Here is a 6,812-nt window from a genome sequence, read left to right as displayed (position 1 = left end):
AGGTCGTATGTCACTTGTAACTTAATTTTGAGAAACAGAATGCTCAGAATTGGGCACACAGGTAGAGACTCGGGCGTGTGTCTCAACCGTGTGTGCCACACAGCCTAGAACACGGACGTGTGTCTTGGCTGTGTGAAACCTGTACCTAATTTGAATTAAATTAATTAACCATACGGCCTAGCACACGAGCGTGTGACTTGGCTGTGTGATCTCAATTTGTTCATAAGTTACAAGTCAGAGAGTTACACGGGGTCGGGACACGGGCGTGTGTGACCACACGGCCTACCCACACAGGTGTGCCCCATATTCACATGGGGGTGTGACCCTTGTATAGTGGAAAATTTTCTAAGTTTTGTAAAAATTTCTAAAATTCTTGGTTTAGTCCCGAATCACTTCCAAAGCATGTTTTAAGCCTCGTAGGCTCGTATTAGGGACTTTATGATTAATTACAAATGGTTTTAATTTGTCTCAAATTTATAACTCGGAATTGTATGATTGTTTGTGATGTAAGTTTGGTAATGCCTTGAAACCCTATTCTGACTACAAATACGGATAGAGGTGTTACAGAATTTAGGGATAGTCAAACCACAAATATAGGCTCAGCAGTTTGAGCTAAAACCAATAATGTTTTAGATGTTATAAACTGTAAGACATTTTGTTAGACTGCCTATTGAAGATCCAAGACTGCATTAAAGACTTTTTCTAGAGGTCTGTAACTCATTTAGACAACAAGGTGTTCTTAAAGACGCTCTACGACTTAAACGATTTCCATATTTTTTAAGAGATCATAGGAGAGCATGGCTGAATGCTTTGCTGTTAGGAATAGTGGCATAATGGAAGGATCTTTTCCAGAGGTTTAAGGTATAATCCACCAAATATGAATATCAAACTTAGAAATGACATCACATCCTTTCAACAATTAGAGGATGAAACGCTATATAAAACTTGGGAACGATTTAAAGAATTACTTCAGAAATGTCTGATGCATGGATTTTAACACTAGACTCAAATAGAGATATTTTATAATGGTTGGAATGCAAATACGAGGATGGTAGTTGATGCCTCCACCAATGTTACATTGTTGGATAAATCTTATAATGAAGCATATGAAATTTTGGAAAATATTGTCAACAATGATTATTAATATCCAAACATAAGAGTTGGGATGGGCACGAGAGTTGCTGGTACTATGGAGCTTGATCCACTCACTTCGTTGACAACCCAGGTATCTTTTTTAACTAATATGATTAAAAAAATAAAAAGTCCTACTGCAGTCCAGGAGATGAAATTAGCTGAACTATCATGTGTTTATCGTGGTGAATACCATGTTTTTGACGAATGCCCAGCAAATCTAGCATCTGTGTATTACATGGGTAATTTTAACCACGATAATATCCCTATTCCAACACCTAAAATCTATGGTGGAAGTAGCATCCAAATTTTAGTTGGAATAATCAAGGTGTGGGAAATCTAAACAAAGTTGGGAGACAGAATGCAAACAGTGCAACGCCTGGTTATACGCAAGGTTAGGCATCGACTTCATTATCATCATCATCTATTGAAGCCTTGTTGAAGGAATATATGTATAAGAATAATGATGTAATTCAGAATCAAGCTGCTTCCCTCCGAGCTCTTAAGAATCAAGTGGGGTAGATAGAAACTGCTTTGAATTTGAGGCCACAAGGAGTTTTGCCAAGTGATACTGAGAATTTGAGATCATAGAGGAAAGAGCACTGCAAAGTGATCACTTTCAGAACTGGAACTCAGTTGAATGAAGTTGTTAAGATACCATGGCAAGAGATGATAACTCGAATAACTACCATGTAAAGATCTTAGAGCCATCTAAAAAGTACACTGCAACTGAAAAGGCTAAACAAAATATTGTTGCTGCAAAATCAGATTATGTTACCAATAAAAATGTCACAGCAAAACAATATCAGCAACATGAAGGACAACCACCTCCACCTTTTCCTCAACGATTCCAAAATTCTAAATAGGATGTTCAGTTCAAAAGAGTTTTAGAGGTTTTGAGGCAACTCCATATCAACACACCGTTAGTAGAAGCTTTGGAACAGATGCCCAATTATGTGAAATTTATGAAAGATATATTGTCGAAGAAGAAAAGATTGGGAGAATTTGGAACTGTTGCTCTAACTGAAAGGTGCATAGCAGTGTTGATGAATAAATTACCTCCAAAGTTGAAGGACCTAAGGAGTTTCACTATCCCAGGTTTAATTGAAAATCATTATGTTGGTAAAGTGTTACATGATTTAGGGGCAAGTATAAATCTAATGTCTCTATCTATTTTCAAGAAGCTAGGAATTGGGAAGGTAAGACCTACAACAGTCACGCTACAGCTAGCTAATCGGTCTTACGCACATCTGAAAGGTAAAATTGATGATGTACTGGTAAGAGTAGATAAGCTTATTTTTCCTGCAGATTTCATTATTTTAGAATGTGAACTAACAAAGATATACCAATTATTCTTGGAAGACATTTTCTTGCTACAGGTAGAACTTTAATCGATGTACAGAAAGAAGAACTAACCATAAGGATGAATGATCAACAGGCCACGTTCAACGTATTTAATGCGCTGAAATGTGCCAATGAGAATGCATAACATCGTGCCGCTAACTTGGTAGGAGTAGTAGTGGAGGAAGAGTTCATAAGATTTTGCCAAGCAATTTTGATAGTGACAAAGATTCATTTGAGGGGAGACCTTTGCACCCTTTGCTGGAGAAAAATAAGCCTTCAATTTTGATGAGAAATGCTTGGTAGGTCATGTATATTCCCATGAAGTCGTTTATGTCAAGGACATGAAAATGAGGGACACATTTAAAGTTAATGGATAACATTTGAAGCACTATTAGGGTGCTCATGTAGAGCGAGACAATTAGTACATTGATCTTCAAGATGTTTAACTTCAACATCTTGAAAATTCTTTTTATTTTTATTTCATTTTGTCGATTTAAATTTCTCTTAGTTATTTCATCTCCTTTGTTTAATAAATTGTATGAGGGAAAAGGGTCAGTGATGTAGAGCCCGATGAGATGAATCCTACAAATGAAGAGAATACACCCAAAGCACTGAAGGAAGAACTAGAGAAAACAGAGTCTGTCAGCATTGAGACAGACCGAGACGACGAAGAGGAAGCAAATCCCTCAGCTGCACTACCAGTGGACAACACTGCGGCTGCTCTACCTCCTTCTACTGAGCCGATGACTGAATAGGATCGTGAGATCGATCAAATTATTGATGAACTCACCAGATTTGATATTGAAGAGGACGATGTACCACTCAGTTTACTTAAAAGGTCGTTACGTTATAAGATGAATGCACGAAAGACCACTTGTTGCAATTAAATTACCACCATTCAATGTCAAGCTCGAGAATCTCATTATGTACATATATATGTTCTTTCATTCATGATTCATATTTGTACATGCATTGAGGGCAATGCATCCCTTAGGTTTGGGTTTGTATTATGCATTTAGACTGCATTAGATATTTGTCATTCATTCTGCCATGGCATATATGACTGCTAGGAATTGTTTAGACTTTGATGAGTGTGTTTTTGTCTATGATGTTCGATGAGGAGCTTAATTCTTCAATAAACTTATAAAGTTGTGAAATTGGATTAGTAAGTGGCAATACTCAATAATGAATAAAGTGGCAAAGTTTAAGAAAATTCAAGGAAAAAAAATGCTATCAAATACTCCAATGCTTAGAATTGCCAAGTAAGTCAGGACCACTTTATTTGCTCCATCGTGCTACTGACTAAAAAGGTGAGTCCAAGTAAAAGTGTGTAATAAAGAAAAGAAAATTAGGGGCACTCCACTATAGTAACAAGTTGAGTAGCTAAGGAGGTAGTTGTTTGCTTCATTCATCTATTTAGTCAAAAGCCTTAGCTTCATGAGTAAGTATTCAAATCATGACGTGATTGAGTACTCGACAATTTAGTGCATGCTCTATTGTAATTATCGAGTCAAAGAATCATTTGACGAGCTTAATCCCTTAGTAATAGGCATAATAAATGGATATGTATTTAATTGAGTATGTATAAGGCCAGATGAAAAAAGGGGAGGGAACTAAGTTAGTTAAAAGATGAACTAGGAGATACTTGCTATAATGAAAATTGCATGAATACTTAGGATTTTTCTTTCTTTTTGGAAAATATTTTCTATACTGCCTTTGCTAAATAATCTTATGAAACTTGATCAAAATTTTAGACAGAAGATTGCTGAGAACTAAAGTACAAAATGCTCTCTTAATGGTCTAACAATACAAAGGTGATTATGTTGCTATGAAAATTCTTACATTCATGCATTCATGCATATCTTGCTTGAGGACAAGAAATAACTTAAATTTGGGGGTGTGATAACTCCTGAAAAAAGTTATAATTCATGCCTTTAGACTAGGTCAATTGTCTACACTTAAGTAAATTTAGTTGCATTTTTAGGACATTCCATTCCTAATTTTCATTGCATTACATTTAAAAGATTGGATTATGCTTAAATGTTATTATATGTTACTTTTACTTGTTTGCCGGAATGATTTATTTAGTAGAAATTGGTAGGTGTGGGATGCAGAGAAAGAAATAAAGGAATGAAGGTTTGTCCTGGCAAAATTTTGGACAGTTTGCCAACATGAATGTTGTGGAAATTCCAGGAAGATCAAGTCAACACTCAACGCATAACAATTTTAGCCCAACTTACTTGTACCAAAAAAATTTGCCTAAAAAATAGGAGAAGATATCTGGGGTTGTTGGATTTACCCGAAGAAAAAAGCTTATAAAAAGCCAAAAGAGGAAACCCTAAAAGGTGAGGAGATCCAGAGGCAATAATAGAGGGTAGCGATTGAGTAGAGACGAAAAAAGGAAACCAAAGGTAGTCCCTCTCAACCACCACAGGGCATTCTGCTGCTGGGTTACGGATTGGTTTGGAAACAACCATCTTTCTAAATTCTTCCATTATTTCTTAATCTGATCTCCTATGAATAAATCTGATTGAAATGATGTTAGCTGTTATTTTGAACTTGAATTTTAATTTCCAACTCATGAGATAAATCTCATAGGGTTGGGATTCCATGATGAAACTTTTATTGTCGTTAATGGTTAAAGCATATATTTGATTTAATATACTATTTCATTCAATTGTTTTTATTTCCCAATTGTATGCGTACATTTTCTAGACATAGATGAGTGTGCAGTATGCCCATAAAATGAATCTCATTTTGAAAAGGTTAGATTAGTTGGACTGGAATTGAATGATACAAGCAGGTATTCAATCGAATACTTGTAGCAGACTCTAGACATAAAGCAGTATTTGTATAGAATGAAGACAAAGTAGTGCAAGATACCGTTCAAGGCCTACAGACATAGGCCAGGTAACTTGAGATCTAGTTCTCGAAAAAAGCATGTCCCTTTTGGTCTCTTCTAAGCAATAGATTGAGTACGATTTTGCTAAGGCATTACTGAAAAAATAAGGGCAGGTTCTAAATAATCCCAACCTTCCAAATCACATCGTAGACCCTTAATCCTTTACTATAGTATCTTTTCTATAATAGTCTTAGTTATTTATTTCTTCGTTCATAGATTTTTTACGTAATTAATTTTATAATTGCCATTGCAATTTTACTCTTGCTTTGCCTAAACATTTTTCAGTAATAGTCAATATACATTTTGTACACATCCTTACTACTTTAATTACCACTGAGTACTTAACTTGGTTTTGCCATAACATTAATTTGTAATTCATTACAATAACATAACCACATTTGTACCTAATCTGATCCCTATAGAGATGATCTCACTTATCACTTTATTACTTGATATGACGTGTATACTTGCACAATTCGCATATCATATTCACACGTGATAGTAACATAATAGTTGAAGCCATTCTTGATGTTGTACTGCTTCGGTGCAGCAAGAAAAGAATCTTTGTTGGGATATTCCATTCCAATTTCCAGTACTCATACATTACAATATGTGCTTGTATGACCAAGTGTTTTTTACTGAAGCCACGAAAACTCAAAACCACCATTGGTCAATAGGCCGATGTTTGTCATGTGGGGCAGAGGTTCATACACCTTGAATCCCGCATCTAGATTCAGAGCATTGTCTGAGGTGTCATCGTCACACTCATAATGTTTTGGCTTCGTTGTAACCGGATCCAATTTGGAAAATAGTTCCACTTTTGAACAATCCGAATTGCACTATCGGATTGGCTCAAGTTCTGACTCCTCACCCTTGTTTACTTCCACAACCCCTTCTTCCTCACCTACATCCACTTTCTCGTCCGTGCCTTCATTGTCACCTTCGAGCACGGTGTTGGACGTACCCTCGTCAGCCCTCGTCAAAAGGAGTAGGTCAGCGATTCTCCTGTCACCCATGTGCCCACTAGAATATTCAACTGATTGATGACTAGTGTACAACGATGATCCCCTGGTATAACTGCTTTTGCCCCATAACATCGACCCAGTGCTGAAGTTGAAATCAAATGCACTGATTGAATGTCGAGCCTGAGTATCTAGATTTGGGTTATGTTGATAGCCCTACCAGAATTGACCCCCAAAGTTTAGATTGATGCGGTAGACCTATAAGTGTTTGCCCATAGATGTTTCAAGAATATCGTAGCGGCTGCTTTGAGGAAAGCCAGAAAACCCACTGTACAACTGGGTAGTAGGACTTTCTACTTCAGCTTTGGTACTCGTATTAGTCGCGACAGTAGTCGAAGATGGGCCAAATCCACCAGCATCAGCAAACTCAGCATATAACTCAATAGCAGCATTTTCTCTTGATATGTGTGATG

The 6,812-nt window shown here is 36.6% G+C and overlaps 1 non-coding gene across 1 annotated transcript; it reads right to left on the bottom strand.

Moving 5' to 3' along the window:
- Positions 1-886: 886 nt before the first annotated feature.
- LOC128286256 (small nucleolar RNA R71) lies at positions 887-993 on the bottom strand. The gene has a single exon (XR_008276799.1). It is a non-coding gene; the product is annotated as a small nucleolar RNA R71 (small nucleolar RNA).
- Positions 994-6,812: the final 5,819 nt, after the last annotated feature.

Source organism: Gossypium arboreum, chromosome 12 (assembly GCF_025698485.1).
Source record: "Gossypium arboreum isolate Shixiya-1 chromosome 12, ASM2569848v2, whole genome shotgun sequence".
NCBI lineage: Eukaryota > Viridiplantae > Streptophyta > Magnoliopsida > Malvales > Malvaceae > Gossypium > Gossypium arboreum.
Note: the sequence above shows the minus strand (reverse complement) of the source record. Positions and strands in the feature narration are given on the sequence as shown.